This window comes from Lissotriton helveticus, chromosome 3_2, assembly GCF_964261635.1.
Source record: "Lissotriton helveticus chromosome 3_2, aLisHel1.1, whole genome shotgun sequence".
Lineage (NCBI taxonomy): Eukaryota > Metazoa > Chordata > Amphibia > Caudata > Salamandridae > Lissotriton > Lissotriton helveticus.
This window is the reverse complement of record NC_136062.1, coordinates 216,129,302-216,149,544: the sequence shown is the minus strand read 5'-3', so window position 1 is coordinate 216,149,544 and position 20,243 is coordinate 216,129,302. Positions and strand designations below refer to the sequence as shown.

At 44.2% G+C, this 20,243-nt stretch overlaps 1 protein-coding gene across 2 annotated transcripts in view; it reads left to right on the top strand.

Annotated features, from left to right (window-relative positions):
• Positions 1-20,243, top strand: part of PEAK1 (pseudopodium enriched atypical kinase 1) — a 720,838-nt gene that overhangs the window by 554,245 nt on the left and 146,350 nt on the right. The window lies entirely within an intron of this gene.

Below are 20,243 nucleotides of genomic sequence, written 5' to 3'. Positions count from 1 at the left end.
TCTTTTGTTTCACATTTTTGTAGCTAGAATACTATTTTTGTACTTAGTGGGGTAGGTAGCCAAACGCTTAACCCTCCTCTTTTTGCAGCTGGGCTTGGGACCAGCCATGGCGGAGTTTGTTTTTCTGCTGTGGTGCAATTATGCTGCTGAGAACTGCTGCAGAGTCTGAACTGTTGCAGTATTTCATTAGTTCTCCTGCAGAGCTGCTTGCAGTACAGATGGCTTTTTATCTAATCTATTTAATAAACCACGCTGTAATTTGCATCATTTAGACCCATTTTTCCTAAAACCTCCTTTGATGAAAGATCTTTGTCTTCAGATCCACGGGAGAGAGGCAGGCTTGCTTGTGACACTCACATGGTTCGTACAGGGGGGCGGGTTTGAACGTTTTTGCATGGCCTGGTTTTGGTTCTCAGTCTGGCTCTGCGTGGTACTTAAGCACTTTCTTAGCTGATATGGGTAGAAGACCTCGGGATAGCATCTTCTGACTTATGCGTCCCATCACAATAATTGATGCACACCTTCGTGATTCCTGTTATTTCACAGGGCCTAGTTCCTTCCTTTTGATTAACTACAATTTACCTTTAAATAAGTATTTGCGGTATATTTCATTCTTTTAATGCTCATGCTGAGTCAACTAAACAGCAGCCCAGTTCTGCTGCTGCTCCGGGGCGGCATGTAAAGGTCAGGAGGGTCGCGATGCGGCCCCAGGGCTGTACTTTGAGTATCACTGCTGTAGATTGAACAGTATGGTATGTGGTAGCCATCTGAGATGTAATGGGACAGTCACATTTAATTGGGACAGTAGAAGGCAGCACGTTTTACAATTGATACATCGGTTTAACACTCGCCGCTGAAACATGCAATGATCTCCAGATCTTGAATTGAAATCCGGAAAGGCCGACACAACCATCATTTCTTAGGAGGTGTTTACATGAAGTACTACTAAACTGAGTAACAGTAACGCCTGCCATTTACAGTTTTTACAGGGTTTCAAGCGCGCACGCCTTCTGTCAGTGTACTACAGACCCGTTCTAGATCTTTCGACAGGCCTGGGCACAGCCAGTCGCATGCTGGAGTTGCGCAGCATGTGAATGACTCTACCCCGGCCCCTCCAGGCTTTCAGAGGCACCATCCGCTTTCTCCAAAAGAAAACTCTGCTTCTTTCAGGGCTGTGCACATTGAGGATACCTCTGCACATGGGTGGAATAGAATAGTGTGAAACAGGGTGCCCTGAGCCAGGAAGCAAGACAGGTGGAATGGACGGGAAGTCACACGGATGGCGTCTTCCTGTTGAAGGCGAAAAGCCACCTCTACAAACAACGACTGCGTCCCTCGGATTGGGTGCAAGACCCCTTGCCGGGCACTTCTGCACCCCTACCCCTCCCCCCCGACAATAGACACGGGAGTCCTTCCCTCCAAAGTCTGCCTAGACTGTCCCACAAAAGCCAATTGTTCCATTCTGCAGGGTGCAGGGTGATGCAGGACGGTGTGTGCCCGGGCATGTTGCGCCCCTCGTCGCCACCGTCTAGCTGGCACGCCAGTGAGCGGAAGCGCTCTCTGACCCCTCCGAGAGGGGCCGCGGTTTCGGCCCTGGTTTCACCTGGCCTGCTGCCACGCTTTCTCTCCGCTTCCGCTCTGCGGCCTGGGCGCAAGCAAGGAGGAAGGAAGGCATAAAAGCTGCCGCTGTCACTCGCCCAGGCCCGGGAGCCGAGACGTGTGGGGCGCACCCAGGCCAGGTGGCGGCACCGGGACCTCCCTACCCCCGTCCCGGACGCCTTCCACACATAATTTGAGTATGGATTTAACCGCAAGGCACAGCTCTGCATTTCCACACGTTCCTGTATCCGTCCATGCAACTGGTGCTCATGTAAAGCGCTCTGATACCTTCTGGTCGAGTTCGAGATATATAAAACTACAAAAAAGGGGGGGAGCAAACCCTGCACTTGGAGCACGGTCCTTACGCTGTCGCATGTTTGATGCGTTTGCAACTTCTCTCATCTTCACTATAAATCGACCGACCTCAAAATAAATACCTGCCGTTGTGTTACATGATAACGCTCGATTATACGATGTAGAGGCCTAAACCCGCTGAGCTAGCTAGATTGTTCGTTAATGCACGTATTGTGTAGCCAGCAAGGTCACGAATACCGGACAACCTAGGCTGTTATATTTAGAACCGTTTGTAGATTCCGGCCGAAGGCGGCTTTTAATGTATATTTATTTGGCTTGGCTCAGCCAGGGTCCATCTGCCCTGCCTGGTTTATGGGGGGCTCGTGGCGTGACTAGGAAGGCGGACGTGCAGCAGTGACGTCTGAGAGTCTCGGAAGTGACGAGTCGAATCCCTGCCTCCCCCGCTTCTGGCCTTGCTGCCGAAGAGCACTGCTGTTGCTTTCATTGTAGTGACTCACACTATGGCATGGTGTAGTGATTGATTCAATCGCAAAGTAGCCCCTCTATGATGGAAATAGAATCACTGTCGTTGGCACCGCAAGTATACGGGTGACTGAGCGCCTCGGCGGCTGAATGAGTCGTTAAACCGAGGAGCCTTATCTGAGGGGCTTGAGGGTCCCACAATTCTCCCTCTCCCCTCATTGCTCTTCATGGGTGCGAATGCAGGTCGCCATGGTACTCGGTGACATTTAGCCTCAACGTTGACAGATATGTCGTGCCTTTTGCCAAAACAAGTTTATCATTCTTCATTTATTTGCACTTTGCTTGTTCTGTTTACGAGGAAGGATAGAGTCCGTTCTACCCAAGTGTTGCGTTTTGTCATGTGGGAGGTACCATGTACTGATGTCACTGTGCGGTGCACGTGATGCAGTTTGTGCTCTGCCTGTTGTGTGTGTCTGTTGGTGACTTTGTCTGCTCAGGGCCTTGTTGCACATGTTCTCTGTAGTTAGTAGTACTACCTGTGAGGATATTTTCAATATACACACACTCCTAAGTGATTGGCTTTGCTGGTGCTTGTTTTTTGTGCTTTGCTATCTTCTGTACTGTTTTGGGTATTTGTTTAGCTCACATTCATCAAGCCTCAAGTATTTCTTATGGTAAATGCTGCACTTATATGAGTGAGAGTGAATGGGGGCCTACCTCAAATGAAGGAACACATTTTCACCCCTTGATACAACAGGAAGTGATCAGCAGTTTTAGGGATGGGTGTTGGTATTGTGTTTTGCGTCTTTTCAACTTGAGCAGAAGACGTTTACTCTCTGCATCTGGTACTTTGGGGTGGTAAATTTGTGTCCATGCATGGGGTTACAATTCTAGAGTTTGGGGTTGCACACGTTTTTTTAAGTTGTTGAATTTGTAAGTGGACGTTTTTTCTTTACTTTTTATCTGTCAATTATCTCAGCTCTCTTTGTATAAAGATTTCGGTATTTCTTCTTTTAATACAATCTCTGTAACAACAAACTATTCTATATTTTCATCATAATGTTCTCTTAAAGCAACTCCTACACTAATAACTTAACCACTACTTCTATTAGGTATTTTTTTCCTTTGCTTGGGTACCAACATTCATTTTATTTCAACATGGATGTTGCTTCTTCTGCATAGGCATGCTTAGTCTTTTTGGCTGTATTGCAGTAGCGCTCTACATGCTCTTGTTATCATTGAATTGGTGTTTCACCTTGTTAATCAAGCTTATCTATTTACCATTTTTTCTGTAATTTTATTTTAACTAAGTGACCTCATTGTTTAGTTTGAATATATATATGGTTCTTGTTATGTTTTTCATTAGACGTCTTAAAGTGCACCAGCTCCCCTGATGAAGAACCAATTGCAGTCCGAAACGTATTGGCACTTCTTAAATTTTGACAGTAGAAATACCTAATTTGTGATTTGACATATACATGTAGATTATCATAAGAATTCACAAACGCCTGGGCACTTATTTTTAACTGTTTGTTTAAGCAATTGACAATAAAAAACAAATTTTTGCCGCAAATAAAAATTTTAAGAAGGTTGATTTTAAAACAACCATTATTCATAAGAAAACAGCTTAATGATCTAGGCAATTCATAACACCAGTCGGCTGTGGACAGAGGAACTAACTCTTGTCGCTAAGTGCAAGTTTGTACCGTTTCACAGAGTATCAGAGGATACTCCTTTGTGGCACACTCCTAATATCATAATATGAGAGAACATATGGTCACAAAGTCTTTATTAATAGGTGTGCAACAATTTGGACCCTTAGTCCTGACCTCTCAAATACTCTGAAACATTGTCTTTAACCTCAAGCAACCCAACAAACCCCACTCTCATTCCAAATATTTTTTCACCTGGAACACTTCCAGTGCATGGCTGTTCTCAAATATCACAAACTCATCTCATCCTCACAACACTTTCCCTTCAGTGTTTTACTCCTGGGGAAGATTCAGCACCAGTAGGATCGGTTTGGCCTATATGACAGTCCGACTGTGACACATAGGCTAGTCTCGCACATCGGTGTGTTGGCTGTGTTCGCATTTTTTGCATAAATGCACGGTGTCTCCCATACTTTGCAAAACACCTGTACAGCATTTCTATACAAGTTGAAAACTGCCCGATTTGGAAATGTAGTCCACTTTTTTAGCTATCTGGTTTGTTAATCCAGGCCAATTTTATTTTGGTGCCTGCACCTATGTTCTTTTCCAGTCCAGCATTGAGCACCACTTTTGCCCTAAATACCCTCCCATTCCATCTCCCTTACAAAAGCTTGCATCTCACTCAAAGACCTAGCCAACTCTTAGCTTCATTGGAAATACTCCAACGAGGGTATCCTACTCCCAATTCCCTTTGAGAACCTTTTCTTGCCTGGAAATGTGTAACCAGTATTGCTGTCACAGAGAGATGCTCTGAGCCGAATTATCACTATTAAACATTCTTACAGTCTGTCTTTCTTTCACAAACTCTTTCCGTTAGATCTCTCATCTCTAATTGATATTTCCCTTGAACTTTTTCTGTCCTAATTCATTGTCCTCAAATAATATCCTGTTTTGCATTACCCTGCACAAGAGGAGTCCTAACACATTAGTACAATTGGAACTTCCCAGGCCATCTAATCACCAAAGGATCACCATCCCTTCTTTTGAAAATAATCTAAACAGCTTGTCGTATGTCTTGCATCCTTCACAAACCATATGTGAAAAAATCTCAGTTAACCTTTGCCCCCACCATATTCCAGCATTAATGACCCTCCTTCAAAAGAGGGTTCTGATTAAAAGGGTTGTCCATTTGATCTGACACTCTTAAGACCTGATAATCCCTCGCCTGCTCTCAAAACATCTTGGCCTATTTCTTTTCTTTGGTGGCTCATCTCTTGAAAGATATTGAACTGTTCAATTTTCCCTATTCTTCCTTTGATTTGTCTCTGCCCCCTCATCCCCTGTCTGCTCCTTTCTGGACTGTTACTTCTTCAGTGCTCTATTCCTCTGACTACTACTCCATGAGGACCTGAGTTCTATTCTGTAGTCCTCTATACTTGGTGTGCACTTTCTGTGTGCTTTCTGTTTGAAATGTTAGCTCTCTCTGTGCTCTGTTCGCCTGATTCATTCTTCTCTCTTCGTTCTCGTGTTTTGGTATGGTCCTTTCTCCAATGTGCTCTTTCCACCCCCCCTCTGCTCTTGTTGCTTAGCTGTTCCTCCTCCTGTGTACCTTACCTGTGGTCTTAATTGTCTTTGCTGTGTAGCTCCCTGTTTGTGCTCCTCATTTGATCTGCTTTTTCTCCTTCTATCTTCTTCCCTTAATCGTTCTTTCCTCCCTCTGTGTGCTCTCCGTGCCCTGTCTTTCCCCTTGGCTTTCTTCCCTTGGTCTGTTTCTCCCCATCTCTGTGCTTTTTCATCTGTCATTTCTTACTCGTTCTTTCCTTGATCCACCCTTTCTGTTCCTGCTTTCTTTGGTCTATCCTTTCCCCTCTGCATTCAACCCTTGGTCTGCCCGTTCTTATCCCTCTGCAGTCTTTGCTCGACATCAGCAGTATCTTCATCCCCCCCACTACAGTCGTTTTTATAATGAACCTTGGTTTTCTCCTTCCCGCTGCACTTTTCCTCTCCTGCTCTCAACCCCTTCCTTCTCTCCCCCTCACTTACCTCTGTTCTCTTCTCAAAGAGCCTTGATTTGAGTTGGTGCTTGCAATCTTTTGCCACGAGCCATGAATGAGTTTGCCTCCCACCATGGGCAGATGATGAGTGATGCTGGATGCTATATTTAGCCTTGGCACCCGGTGCGCCCTGACTCACATCACTTTATTAATTCATATCCCTGTGCAACTCCAAACCCTTGAATGTAAAAACACTCACTTACAGATTGAATATGCATTTAAGGAAGAACGAAACACGTATCCATGACAGGAAGCAAGGAATCCCAGGCCTTCAGCCTAGCTGTCAATCTAAAGGCAGGTTGGTGTCTGTGTGGGGATCATTAGAACTAGTAGTTTGAGATGTGAATGCCAACCGGACCTCCCCTCTGCACACATTCAGCAAAAAGGATGGCACAGCAAGGCAGTGCATAATGCATACGGGACAAGAGGCACCCTGCATCAATAAGCCATCAGATAAACGCATTTGGGTGTTCTATATAGCGCAAACAGGGCTCGAGTGGGGTACCACATGGGTGGACGGCGTCCCCCCACTTATTTTACCGGGAGCTCGATAACTGGAGCAAATGGAGCCACACATTCACTCTTTGGCCTCTCTGGGGCGAGATCGAAGCTCATTCAGAACGCTGCTTACGCGCTGGCTTCTCTGATGCAATCGCATTTAAGGGGTGAGCGAGGGGAGGCAATAAGTCTGATGGTGCAAGCCACCTTTCGTGACATCACTTCCTGTCGTGACATTAGCGTCCCTCCACTTCCTTTTTTAGGACTTGTGCCCTGAGCGCAAACGTGCCACTTCAGAGCATTCTCTGACCTGGCACCCTGAGGTACACAAGCAATATGCAGACCTTCATAGTTGTCACAGGGAGCACTGTGTATCAAAGGCATGGTTGTAGAAGCTTATAAAATGTCAACTTTTCCTAAAGGGCGGCATGCTTTAGACATATATTTGTCCTGTAACAAATCCACTTGTACCTCTTGCTGCCGTGCAGTAAAGGGACACACTGTGGTACTGCTCTTAATGGCTCTGTGCTGGGATTATAGCAGCTCTGGTAATGCTGGGTTTGGTTTGTAGCTAGGCTTCGATTTTGCCACCTGACCTCGAATTTACATTGAGGGGTTGGAATCAGGTGGGTAGAAGCTGTTTCAGGTGGGAATACCCCTGCGAGTCTGCGCACACCCATAAACTGACATGTTTAAGGATATTCACCAACTCCTCTCCAGTTTCTTCCCACTCTGGAAAAGGTGAGATGTGTACTATTGACAAGGGCAAGAGGAAAACGTTTTCGAGGGTGCAGAGGAAAGCTGGAGGCGTAGGGAAAGTGAATTTGCCATTGCTAAGCAGATATTCACATGAGCAAATAAACGCAGGGAAATTTGCTCATGCGAAAATGGAATTCACAAAAGTTTGTTAGGTGCTTGGTTTCCAGGTTTGCTTCAGTACACTCTTGTGAATTGTGAAAGTCGTAAATTTGTACAAATGCAAGTGCGCATGTACCTGTGGGTGAATATTTGTGATTCATTTTTTTGTCTAAAAAAGATCATGCCCTTAATTTATTTTTATGTTGCGTAATATGTTTTTATATCAATCTATTTTTTTTATATTACCATGCACCAAAGAGGCTTTACTAAATGATATCTCAGGGAATGTGTATTTAACGTTGTATAATAGATTAGCAAAACGTTTTTTTCAATTTGTATTTTTTTCCATTCCAGTAAGGACTTTATTGTTTATTAATCATATTTATACGTTTGAGCAACATTTCCATATGGGTTAAGATCTTGCCTTTAGTGGCAGACAATTGTCTAATCAGTTGTGTACTCCTGCTACACTTGTAGATAAAGACCTTGAGCTGCATCGAGGTTGTACCTGCTTGTTCAATGGACAAAATGAACATGAAAGGTTGGACCCCAATCAGTATGCCCTGGTTACGGGGCAATAGGAGTTCCATGCCTGTCAAAGAGTATATGGGGCAAATTTTTAGATGCTGGGACAGCATCAGAGGAAATGCTGCAGCCTCCGCTCAATACCTGGTCACGCCCCCTTATTTGCTTTCTCGATTGGGACTAGGGATGCCCAGATCAGGTCTGATCCCCTGCCTTAGGCCTGGTTGAGTGGCACCACTCGGATTGTTAACTACATTTTTTGGAACAGCTGTAATATTGTGCATAATATCTACCATGTAGGCAGGTAGGGAAGCCCTGGTTATGTGCCTTGCGGTGCATTCTGTCGCTGTCAGCGTGAAGAGGCTCAGTGTGAGAAGTGCAAGATGGACGGGTGCATTTATTATTGCCTTCCATGGTTTATGTGGATGCTTTGAGTAAGTAAAGTTTTCAACGGGCTTTACCATCTGACGAGGTGCTGCAGATGTGTGGAGCACTTTTATCATGAGGACGAAAGGACGATGCTCAGGAGGGTGTCTCTGAAGTGTTCGGCTGCAGACTCCCTCCACTGCTCTCTCACTGATAGAACTGCTGGAAGAGGCGAAGTGCTGCAGACTACCTCCAAGGCAGCTGCGCTAGTCCTATCCTCTCAGCCCGTCACCTTGACAACTGTGTTGCCGCTGCACGCTGGTCCCTGTGAGTTACTGATCTCCTCAATATAATGCTGCAGGAGATACTGTGTTGTAAATACTGCGGAGCAGCAAAGATGCTGCAATAAAGTGAATCTGGACAGGCTGCACAGGATTAGAAATGGCTGGCGGCGATGGATGAGTGACTGCAGAGGGACTGTTGCATTGAAAGTGAGAGGCGAACGCTTCACGGCCAGTGACGGCAAAGGAGCCCGGTCATAAGCGAATGCCTACAAATGAGCTGATGTGTAACCAATGGGAATGAAGGCATCTGCATGACCAACCTGATGGTCCCAGAGTTTTATGGTAATGCATACCGTCATAAAAATGTCTGGCGCCTTCATATCGAATGGGTGTTTGACGGGGATGACCAACTGTAGATAACTTCGTCCAAACTCGTAGATTACTGGTACATCTCAGCCCAAGCCTGTAGTCTAGTTCTTATCTATCTCCATGTGTGTAGTTTCTGAACTGTGATCACCCATCGTAAGGTGTCTTAGTTTGTGCACTATTTACAGAGCGTTGACCAAGGTCCCTTACTACATTGTCAGGTGCCTTGTTTCTCTGCGACTCTGCGTACACTATATTGCCAGTGAGTAATGACCGGTCACCAACAGGACTGGTATTCTGTCCACAAAGAATCTCACAAAAGTTAGTAGTCGTCTATTTTAGGGAGAAAAACTAATAGGGGTGTCGAAGACCTTCCTTCAGATCCATAAGCAGTCCTTCCTGCACCCGAAATAGGGAGATATTTTGCCGGATAACCGCCCCACTTCAGATCATTGCAGACATCGTCTCCAGTCCTGAACTTCGAACTCCATAGAAGCAAAAGAGGACTACAACAACCAGAATGCATTAGATGAACACAGAAAAGTTCAGAACTGGAAATAGTGTCAATAATGAAACTGGAAGGAGGTGGTTACCCTAACCTCACAGCACACAACAGCTACTAGTGTGGCTTTACTATTTATACTACATAACCCGTGAGGACTCTCCCTTTTCCTAAGGTCTATCGAAGGTGCAAATAATTCTCACAGAGAGAAAGAAGGGGTTCACCCTCGCATCCCTACGTTTAGAAAATAAGGCTTTCAATCCGTAAACAAAGGTAAAATCTTCCCTAATATTGATTTTCCTGAAGGCTTTCCACACTAACTCCTCAGATTTGGAGATTGAATGACCTTGGGACCTGAAAGTTATTCTCTAGTTGAACCTAAACACATTACTGTGTTACTGATTTTGGCAGAGGTCTCTTAAGTCAAAATTACTTTACAAATGCATACAACAAGTATAATTTCTTGCTATAAATTAAACAAGACTATGGAGGAAAAGATACCTGGTACCAATCTGGCGAGCTGTTGCTGTTATATAGAATCCAAACTACCCTACTGACGAGCCTAACAAGGCAGAAACTGGTCTGGAGTTGCTTGTGTTCCAGAGCCCTGAGAGAAGTGTTTGCCACAGCACTTATTTCTCATTATAATTTGCAGAGTTGGCTTTGCTGCTATGTCTCCAATGGAATCAAAAAAATTCTGAGGCACTGCATATGGGCAAACTTTTTTAGCACTCCTTTCAGGTGCAATTTTTATTCAAATGTATAGCATTCTAGCTAAGTTATATTCGGAAAGCAACGCTTTTGATATTCTTTTACTATCTTTTTCCAGGTGAAAGTCTGGTGGGAGCTAAAATTGCTTTTCAAAGAAATTCACCTATTTGACATGTTCAGCTAATCAAACCATTCGCTTCAAACGTGGTATTGAAAGGGAATTGAATGCTTCGGATCATAACCCTAGAGCGGAAGAAATGATAAGGCTGAGGCATATGTTAGTATTAAACAGTCCATGGCGGAATATGGTGCAAATGCAACAGAATAGGAGTACTGACAAGCTTGGACCGGAAACTATGTCCATCAGAATATCTAAAACTTTGACAGGCTTTTTTATGGAACTCAATTCCTTCTAGTATCAGGCAGACACTTCCTATGATGTCTTCAAAAAAGCAAATACATTTCTACTTTCTCAATGCCGCTTCCACTCGTGAACTCTGAACAAAAAAAATATCCACAGGCATTTAGACCTTTTGAAACCTAAAATCCAGTTTTAGGAATCTGGGTACCATTTGCAATTCAGGGTTCCTGTTTATTGCTGTCAAATGGTCCCTGAATTTGAGTACCATTTAGCATAGCCTCATATTGTGTCAACCATCACTAAATTGTAACATCCATCGATCTCTGCTGCTTTGTGCCTCGTTCGCCTGCTTCCTCCTGCCTTTTGCCCCTGTTTTTCTGAGTGCTTTCTCCTTCTTTTGCCTTGCTTTTAGGTTTCACCTGCACATTGCTTGTGCTGTGCTTGTAAATCTATTGTATTTAATACCATTGCTTTACTTTTTCCCTCCTTGTATATGGTCTGTAAATGTATTTTACTATTCTCCTTGTATATTGTCTGTAAAGGTTGCTATGCACGTTCCGTAAAGTGCTCTGTGACCCCGGGTCAAGTTTGCGCTATATAAAACTATAAAAATAAATAAACTGATCAGTGGTCAGATGCTGATCGTTGTATTCCTTAGCCTTCATTGTTTGTTATAAGTTTTGAGTGAAATCCTAAGATACATTTTTCTATATACTCTATAACCCTTGTTTAAAACAAGTGATACATTGTGGAACTACTACCTGTGTAAGTAGCTCTGTTCCCAAATTTGGGCCAATTTGTGTTATGTAATACACAAAGTAAATATATAAGTAAATGAACAAGGCGCCACAGCTTTTACTATGCCTGTCTATTGATGTTGTACAATATCAAATATTTGATTCTTAAAATAGAAGGTTGCTCATTACTTTTGGTTTGATTTACACCTGAACGGTAATGCCAGGTCCGAATTACTATGTTTCTGGGGCACTGACGCAGACAATGACCGGAGTTGCTGTACTGTACTTTTGTGAAAAGAGATCATTGGTGAGGGGAAAACTAGAGTATTTGACAGCACTTCATTGAACAACTCAGTTGGTTACATTTATAAATAAGTCTCTCTACGCTTGTAATCTGTAGATCATCAAAAGTATGATTAATGCATTGAGGATTTTTACTGTTAGTAGTAGTATTATGCAAGGAAAGTCTCAGTGGTTTCTTCAAGCTTTTCTATGCATGATTCTGGCCCTTGTGATGGCCATATATTGTCCCTGTCTACGTTTTGGTCTTGGTCCCTTCTTTCACTTGCAAGCTATCTCTAAATCATCCTCTGTATTCATAACATCTGCCATGAAAAACTCATCTTTACATAAAATCTGATTGTCATCTCTCCTTTTTCCTTTCAAATGGCCCTCTTCTTTCTTTCCTATACTCAGTGTGCCTTTTCTCTCTGGACACAACTTTCTCTAAGTCACTTGCATGTTTCCTTCATTTCTGTTTATTTCTGCTATTGGCACACAATTAACTACAAAGACCGCAATCTTTCATTTTTTTCTCTCAAAGAGATCTCCCTGCAACCTTACAATACCTAACCTCATCTATTAATCCCATCAAATATGTGCCTATATTTGAGGGGGAAAAAACCTCCCCCCCAACTCCCACTAATGATAACATCTTTTAATAATTTCATCTGCCACAAAGAAACTGGAGTGAATGCTTGGAATGGTTTGCTTGGGAACGCAAGATTAATTCCAGCAGGTAATAAATGCTCTGGTTCTGAAGCAGCAGACTTAAAGCGTTTCAATGTCTTCCCAGGAGTAGTAAGCTCTATATAAATGCAATTACTATTGTTTTCTTCCTGCATCTTCTTTTCCCCTCTTGCATCCACATCTCTTCCACCTCTCTCCTGCTCCTTCTTCCAGGGACCAACTTTATCGGTGCATGGTGGAGCCTGACATGGGAACATGGTGGGACAGGCACACAGAAGAAGAGACAAACGAAATCCATAAATACAAGTATCCGCGGGAATTGTCACACAACACAGGGGCGCCAAATGTGTGGTCTGCTCCGTTGCCATAGCAGGGGCGGAGGGAGGACCGGCGCCCAGCGCGGAGTTGGTGCCGTCTGCTGACACCGCATCTAAATCAATGGCAGCCTGGCTGCCCCCCTCTGCTTCTAAGCACACGTGGAATGTTCCGATCAGAGGCCCGGCCTTGTTGACGGAGCTGCGATCGGGGCCAAAGGTAATTGTTCTGTTTTTTAAACAAAAGTCTGTTCTTATGGCTGGCCAAACAAACGGGGAAGATATGCGAAAGGCTCCCCAAAGCAATGCAAGGAATGGACCCTCGTTGCCAAAACCTCCGACAGACGCCGAATTCCACTCTCTGAAGGGATTAGGGTAACATGGAGTCCTAAAAACAGGTCGAATAAACAAGTTGTTCACCTCTGGGGTGAAGTCACCCAGTGCGATTTTTCAGACCCTCCTGCCTTCCTCTGATGCCCTGTCAAGCACCGTGACTTATGCGTTGGCCTTGTATCCTGCCGCATACCACCGCCGGGCAAGGTCATGGCTCAGGCTCCAGTGGAACACTGACGCCTGGGTGCAGACAGCGAGGCTCTGGGCATCCTGGGTCTTCGGTAGCGTGGGGCACAGTGGGTAGACAAGGGCGTCTCTGTGCACGCAACCCTGGCCTTCGAACTCTACTATTCATTTGTGATTTTTTTCCCTATCCTGCTGTAGTCCCTGCGTCGTTCAGACCCTGCCCATGTGCATTTCATGGGGTCCTTTGGCATCCAGCTTCCCTCTGATTTGGTCTTGTTTTTCCTCACCTGCCTCTGCAGGGAGTCATCATATTACAGGTTTGTTTCCGGCTGTAGTGTGAAAGTAGATATTAGAGGCAGGTCGCGGCCTTTGCCACCATAACCCTTCCTGTCTGTGGTGTATGTGATGTTTACCTTGAGTCTTCATCAATTGAAGCAAGGTAAAGATGCGAAGTTGTCACATCTGTTTATGGTAGAGCACGGGCTTGTAGCCCGATTCGCTGCTTGCTTCAGCTTCAATGGTTGGTTGACACCCGTAAGCAGGTTTCTTGACTCAAGTGTTGTGTTTGTACTGCTGTTCTTTAATACGCTTTCTCTGGAGTAGCCTCCTGTCTTGTTCCCGTGATCAGGGCCGGTCCTAGAACTCCTGGGGCCCCGGGCGAAAGAGAAGATGTGAGGCCCCTCTAATTTGCATGTATCTTCCAGTCGCAACCGGCATGACTCGCGGGTGGAGGATCTCGCGGGAGTTCGGAAGGGGGGGGGGAGAACAGGAAGCAGGCAGCCTCCCTCCCCTCCCCTAAGCCAATCATAATGCTGCAATGGCAGCGTTGTAATTGATCAGGACGCCGACCAGCCAGACACTTCTGGGGAGGCCATTTTCCCCATGTAGGCTGCATTGCAGCCTGCATAGAGAATGGCCAAGTGCGCAAGACTGGTTTGGCCGAACAGTCAGCGCCCTTAGCAGTTGGCAAGGCAATCCAACCCCTCCCCTAAAACAGACCTGCCCACCCCCAACGAAACACTTCTGCTTTCTCGCAGTGTTAGAAGCAGAAACATAAAATGGTCGTTTTAGCATTTTGTGTTTCTGCTTTTGCGAGAAAGTAGTGGGGCGTCGCTCCTCCGCCCTAGTGAAGGAGCCGCCCTTGGTAATATCACAAGAAGTGACATCATAGAAAGTGACATCGCAGGACTATTGATCTTATTTGGCATCCCTTTAGAGACCTAACGTGGATATCAGTAACATGGACAAAAAGATAAATATACAAATGAAATAAGTCCATATATTTTAAAACTGTTAAATGGATTACATTTGTCTCATTAGATGGAAAAGCTAGGTGCAGGTCTCCCTAAGATGTATATTATTTACTCCTCGTTAACAGATTGTTTCCAGATGAGTGCATGATACAATTTCCAGTTCTGCCTCATAAAGGGGGGAGATACTGTTGAGGTAATGAGGGGCGGGATCATTCAAAATATAAAATTACACAAGAGAAAACCTCTAAGACCATGGATATAATTGCACATTTCAAAACGTTCCCTTATCTTTCTGTGCCATTATTGTGCTACCTTAGGATGCCATTACGTAATTTGTTTTAAAGTAAGTCCTCTCAGCAGAATCCCACACTCCCATGCTAAGAGACGTAGGACAATCTTTTTTGTGTGTGTGCTCTTTACTCACCAGAATTATGTTAAGTGCAAAAACACAACACATATAGTACAAAATTACAAGACACCATTGCAAACAAATAAAGATTTTACATAAGCAAAAACAGTCTTAGAACAACCGAGACCACTGCTAAATCATACATTGACTTGAAGGTATGCTACAGATTCAAGGGGTTGTCAAATCAACGCTTTTGATTTGGTGTTAGAACTGTAGGAAGTAGATGTGGCCAGATTTAGCACTGGTGGAGCTCTGTGCGACAATGTTGGTGCCCCCAATGACTTGCTCTGCCACCGATTCCCTCACTACCACCCTTTAACAGTGCCCCTCAAGTCTCCATAACTACACTCTCTCTCAGGTGCATTTAATTTGATAAACAGCACCACTGATACCAATTTAGAGTGTCAGAGAACTTTATATCACACATTACACAGAGATAATCAATAATACGTGTGGAAATCACAATAGGTAATTTTACATAAGACAAAGGACTAGGAGTCACATGACAATCGTACTAGTAGGCAGTATAGTTTAATAATGATTGATCTGGAGAAACACAAACTCTGAATTTAGGACGTAATACCATGGTTGGAAGTTCTCTTTAATAACCAGAATTGATTTCTGTTCAAGTGAACCCTTTTCGCAACATTATGTTAATCAAAGACTGGGGAAAAAACCATAACGATGTAAATTATACCTTGCAGTTGGCATGCATCTCTTAGATCACAGTTAATAGCTCATTGTTCTATGTTAGGATTTTGACTTATAAACTGCAAGTACCAATAGGATCTCTCTGACAAAAGCAGTAATCCACTGGCCTATTTACATTATGTGGACTTGGTGATCTGCATGGGGCATGTTCTTTGCAGCGAGCACATTAACCCTCTGCGCTACCTTTCCATGAGTCAAAACTTCCACTTGACAAACCTCCATTTCTCTCTAGGAAGAACATTGATCACCGGAGTTTCATGACATTTTTATTGTTGCCGAAAATTCCTGGAGGCCAGGAAGGAGGCAGCAAGTGCTTTTAGAAACATAATATACTCACAAACATGACCCAAAGTCAGCGCTCAATGCGATCTCACCGTTTGCACCGCCCTAGAGTCTCCCTCCTCAAGGGTCATGTGACCTCAATGACAGAGTCACTGTTGCTCTAGGGTGTGCTGCTTCGTAGGCCTGCCCAAAAGACTTGCGGTGGGCTTCAATAGGGATTGTGGTAGGCAGGCCTTCAAGGTTAACCCACACTTGCCACTGCTAGGGTTCACCTTCCGATGCTAAGACACCAGGGCTTCTAAGGTCTTGCGGGTCCTTCCAAGGTCTAGCATGGAAATATGCTCCTTCAGGGAGAATGGTCTGGTGGACTGGTCATGAAGGCTGAACCTGGCTCCCCAGTTCCAAATTCGGCAGCTCTGACCATAGTGCCACATCCTCTCCCCACTGAACACCATACTACCCCACTGAGAGAAACTCGCACTGCCTTCAACTACAACCCAGTTGCGCCCCGCTAAACTCCTGGGGGGGACTCAATTCAAATTAGGCACTAGACAAGAGCAATATGCTGCCTAAAAAAAAGTGACAACATGCTGGAAATAGCACACACTCATAAGGAATGTAAGATTAATTAAAGCATGTGAAATGTAAGCAGGAACAACATGGTTACCTTAATGCTTTTGCACTTATTCAGAAATGAATGAGTGCTTTTGCATGAAAAGTTAAGGCCATGACTACAGGGCCGGAACGGACCTGCTTCAATGCCCATTGAATATATCCTTACAAAACAAAAGCAATATGGTTTAAAAAGACCACATTTGTGAATACAGAGCAGTGGTATGCACTTTATTTTCCAGTCCGCCCATCAAGCAGGTATTGCAGTACATCCAGAAATGGTGCACTTCCCCACCCGGGGAAAACAAAGCTGTTTAGAGAAAGACAAGAAAACAAAAGTAGCGCTTCACTGGTAAACTCTGTGTAGAGGCACTAATGTGTTTTGGCTGTGAATAAAATCAACCTGGCCCCTTTTCGACCCACTCTGTCTTGCTTTAGTTATTTTTTTACATTTTGAATTTCTTATTTCTCTCTTTCCCAAGGCTGCACTTTGGAAGTGAAAAATGTCACAAAAAAGATGACCTTTCCAGCAAAAAAGTTTTTCTTTTTTGTATTCATTTCACAGGGGAACAAATAAAGGAAAGGAAAAGAAAGAGGGAGTAGTGGCTACTGGGAAGGGGGCCCCCACACCTTGACCTTGCAGATTTCTACAGTGCTTAGAGGCCCAGGGAAAGGGGGCCCCACACCTGGACCTTGCTGCTTGCTCTAGTGCTTCGAGGCCCAGGGAAAGGGTCCCCCTCCCCTGGGCCTTCGAAGCAGTAACAATGCCTTTCTTAAAACACTGCCCCAGCACCAGTTGATCTGGCTGCTCCCTCCTCCCCTCACCCACTGCTCCTTACCTGTGTCCGGCTGGTCCTGGAAACAAAGGGGCCTTCTGTCACCTAGCAACAAAATGCAGACAGGGAATGGCGGTACTTAAGAGAGGTGTTGCCTCGCCCTGACACTCTGAGCCCTAATTGCTGGCCCTGCCGCTTTGACTTCCCCACTCTGTTTGTCCCTCCCCCCCCCCACCCCTGCACCCCCAGGAATGCCACCATGTGGTTGACACCAGACATCTCTGATGTATATTCTAATTGTGTGGGGAGGGGGCCCTGGTGGAGCAGGGGGGCAATCTGTTAAAGTAATTTATTTCACAGTGAAGGGGGAGGCCCCCTGCGGGGGCCCCCTGCCTCTCACCTGAGCGCGAGGCCCTGGGCGGCTGCCCATACTGCCCATGCCTAGCGCCGGCCCTGCCCGTGATGCAGAGGGGTAGGCGGGGTTTTCTAGAGAAACGCTGTTTGACTGGCTGGGACTTACTGTTGCTCAAAGTGGGTAAATTTGCCTCCCTGGGTAATGCGTCTTCCTACCCAAGGCTTGCAATACTCATGCGCAAAAATCCGGTGGGTAATGCTGGAGGCAAATTCGCTAAGTCAACCATGAAGGAATTGCCTTCCTCAAATACGGTCTAATATGTGGAAATTAGTGCAGTAACTCTGCTTTCCACTGATATTCCTCATTCCAGAGGTGATATATGAAACTACTTGTAATCCCATATCACTTTGGAACATGTCATTGGGGTGGGGTCATTGTAACACTGATAGTTGGGCATGTCCCATGGATCTTCAATCATGTTTTTTAGCAACCTAAGAAAATATGAAAGATATGTAAGGTCTATGTGCGACATTAATCAAACCATGGTAACTCGGACCTACTTGAACAGCCACGCCCTGAACATTTTATTACATCAAAATACATTGACCAGTGATAAAGACAGCTCAGAAGGTTCAACATTTGCTGCCAAGACCTGACTGTAATGTACAGTTGTCATGTCCAGACTAGGGTAGCAATGGAAGGACATCCACTGAAGGTCAATCAAAATGAGTATCATCTACTTTGGTGACAGAGAACTGCATTATAATAACAAAAAGCCCATTCAGTTTGTCGTCAGTCTATATTAAGATGAGTACTTAACCCTACTGATGACACTTCTTTATCCTACACAATTCTCACCTTTCTAGTGGAGGGAAGAAGGTAAACCATTTTGAAGCAAGTCTGTGAAGCAGACCTGGTCTTGCCTTCAGAAGCTATTGAATAGTATTTGCAGACAGAGTAAGGAAGAATAGGCAATTAATACATCTCGATTATATATCTAATGTAAAGGTCTGTCTGGACACCGGGGTTAGAAGCTGCAACGTCCATGATAATAAACGTTGGTACTTCATAAGCAAATACTAGCTAGCCTCTGTCCATTTCGTGATGGATTGCTTTGCAAATACCTTTTCGTTTGTCCTAAAAAGACCTCTAACAGCGCATATTCAGACTTAGTACCCAGTGTGTAAAAATAGGTAAAATATATGTATCAGCAATACTCTATGCCTGGAAAAACACTTATATGGTTAAGGTGAAGTAAGACCATTTTACGAGAAAATGTGTTGGTTATGAGTAATTTGTCTTGAACTTAAATTGTGTTGGTTCTGTTCACCAAAGAAAAACATAGTAGATGGGTCAGAGGCGACTCAGACATGCATGAAAACAATACAAGTCATGCGAAATAAAGACAAATTCATATCTTAGAGTTTAGGGTTTTCGTTGCCTAGGAGAAAAGATAATAAATATCTAATGAAAACTGAAAGTAATAGAAAAAAAACTGCAGCGTGGGTCTACATTGCACAGGAGGGTGCTTGAGTTTTTGTTTTTAATAATTTCATCCAGCTTCCTGTACAGAAGAGGGCCCATTATTGCTAGGTGTCTATAGCCTTAGGTGAGAGTTCATTAACGAACTGACTCTCCAGACACAGCAGTTGAAGGATCCTAGACTGATTAAAACTGCAGCTGGTGTACCATGAGACATTAAAAGGACTGTTTTCCCAAAGCAACTTTAGGAGGGCATCTGTTAGTGTGTTAAACGATACACGGCGGGGCACGGGTTGGCTTTACTACAGGTGAGGTAGATCAGCACAAATAGAGCAGAGCCCAACTCTCTACTTTCCAAATAGCGATTAGTAGCATCCAGGCAGGATATCTGTTTCTTAAGAATTAGGGGTGATATTGTGATTCTCAACTTCTGATGGAGTGTGATTATAGAAAACGTCTCAATCAGTGTCTTCAGTCATTCCTCCTCGATACCGATTAAGCACAACTCTAGCAATTCACCATACTCTGGTATTACCAAAAGGTTTTGTGAATTAATGACCAATGATAAAAATTGAACAACCGTGAACATTAGAAGGCTCTGATAAAAATACTTACTCGTATCATATTTTTAAACAACTTATTTCTTTCCACTTGTTAATTTCCCAGTTGAGTGTTCTGTCATTATCAATGATACAATAACTGCTTAATGTTATTCTAAGGAAAATTAACTTGCGCTCTACTACTAAGAACTGAAAGATGCTGAGAGCGGAATACTTTCCTGTAACCTCAAGTCATAACTAAACTCAATGGAAATTCTAGTATATTTTCCAAAAAGAGTGTCCTTACTTTGAAGAAACCCTGCCTTTTTTTTTGATTCTCTCTTCACATATTTCTGTGAGCCAAAAAGTGCCTTGAAGCGATTCATGTCATAAAACTGGGCTGTATCACCCCATTTATTAGTAACTGGTATTGATTACATTTGTTGTAAGCCTCTAAAGTGTAAGTTTTGAAAAGAAAGTATGAACCTGTGCAAGCGCTACATCTGCCATAGCAGTCCCATTATGACATATTGTGCCTATTTGTTTGAAAACCACCTATGACAGTTGTAGACACAGTGAGCCTGATTCACAACGAGCCTCTGCACTCGTAGCGTAGCGGAGGCCCCGCAGTCGCTTGGAGCCTCTGCACTCGTAGCGTAGCGGAGGCCCCACAGGCGCTTGGAGCCTCTGCACTCGGGCGGTATTTCCTCAATGAGAATTGTCATTGAGGAG